The 1,457-nt window shown below is 64.7% G+C and overlaps 1 protein-coding gene across 1 annotated transcript in view; it reads right to left on the bottom strand.

Moving 5' to 3' along the window:
* SYNPO (synaptopodin) overlaps positions 1–1,457 on the bottom strand; it is a 21,563-nt gene that overhangs the window by 5,054 nt on the left and 15,052 nt on the right.

Raw genomic sequence — 1,457 nt, 5'->3', positions numbered from 1 at the left:
TGGGGTGGCATCCTCCCCCCCAGGACTGGCAGCCCTTCCTCCAGGTATCCCCCGGCATCCCGACTCTTCCCTGGCAGGTGGGAGAAGGCAGGAGCGATGCACCGAGGCTGGGATACACGGTCCGGGGGCAACGGGGACCCAGCACAGCCGTCACAAAGATTCTGGGACAGATGGGAAGGCCCGGGGGACACCTAGTGACACTCAGGACGTTTCCACCACCCCTCCCCGTGTTTCGGCTGGGCTCTGCGCACCCACCGCGCTGACCACATGGGAAAGGAATGTCTCGGAGCGGCTCTCGGGTTGCAGCTCACATTGCAGCTCACATGGCTTCGGCCCCGGCTCACAGAGGCAGTGGCGGGGGAGAGGCCAGCGGGTGTTCCCCGGCCCCTCGCCCCGAGTCCCGGCACGTTCAGCCCCCAGCGGGGGAGATGCCAGCCCACCCCGACCGCCCAGCAAGGCGGTGGGCAGCCCTGGTGGGGGACTCGTGTGCGGAGCAACACGAGATGGCAGCAGCCGACAGAGGCTGTGCAGATCCTGCCCAGCCGGACACAGCCACGGACACAGCGAGGAGCCACCCTCGCGCCTCGGGACTCAAGACGAGCGCTAAAAGCGATGTGCTAAAAGCCTGGCCCGAGCCCCGCGGCGAGCAGCCCGGTGCCGCTGGCTTCTCCTGTGCCGGACAAAGGTCAGGGCACCAGCCCTTCCCTAACACCGAGAGGATGTGGAGCTGCCGGGAATGCATTTTCTCAGCGTGAGCCATTTCCTATGAGCTTGCCCCCCCCGAAAGCACCCGTGGGAAGGGCAGTGTCCCCCCCCCTGCCGAGGCCGCTGTTGGGCACAGACACCATCGGCATCAGCCCCGCACCCAGCAAGGGCGCAGCCCCGCTCCAAAGGCACTGCCAGGATGGCTCTGATGGTGTCTCTGCTCTGCTCCGGCCCCAGCAGGGAGGTGGGTGGCCAAGGCAGTTCGCTCACAGCCCTGCTCTTCTTTCCTTCCCATCCCATCCCTTCCCGTCTTCCCTTCCTTCATGTGTTCCTCATTTTCTTGCCTTCTGTGCTGCCTGGGACTCTTCCAGGATATTTTCAGCAGTGGCTCAGCCTACCAGCGAGGGAAAGGGATGGATGACTAAGCCAAATCCTTCCAGCAAGCCCACGGTTAGCAGGAGGGCTGCTGGAAGCCGGGCAACTCCTCTTCCTCAACCTTCATCCCTTCTGCCTCCCTCAGCACCCGGCAAGTCCTTGCACACAGCTCAGGTGTGCAGGATGCCCTGCATGAAGTCTTCAGGCTGCCCGACAGGAGGGTTTTATCTGGGCAGGGGGCAGAGATGCCAGTGGAAACTCTCCTAGAGACGAGGAGCCCGTCGGCAGCGGCGTCGCCGGCGGTCAGAGTCCCCCGTTCGCGCCCAGCATTGTTGTACGCCCCGTTTGTGTTTGCTTTGGCGGCCGCACAGAGCGGG

The sequence above is a fragment of the Geospiza fortis genome, unplaced genomic scaffold (assembly GCF_000277835.1).
Source record: "Geospiza fortis unplaced genomic scaffold, GeoFor_1.0 scaffold55, whole genome shotgun sequence".
NCBI classification, from domain to species: Eukaryota; Metazoa; Chordata; class Aves; order Passeriformes; family Thraupidae; genus Geospiza; species Geospiza fortis.
The sequence above is the reverse complement of the archived record's forward strand: the minus strand, read 5'-3'. Positions and strand labels throughout refer to the sequence as shown.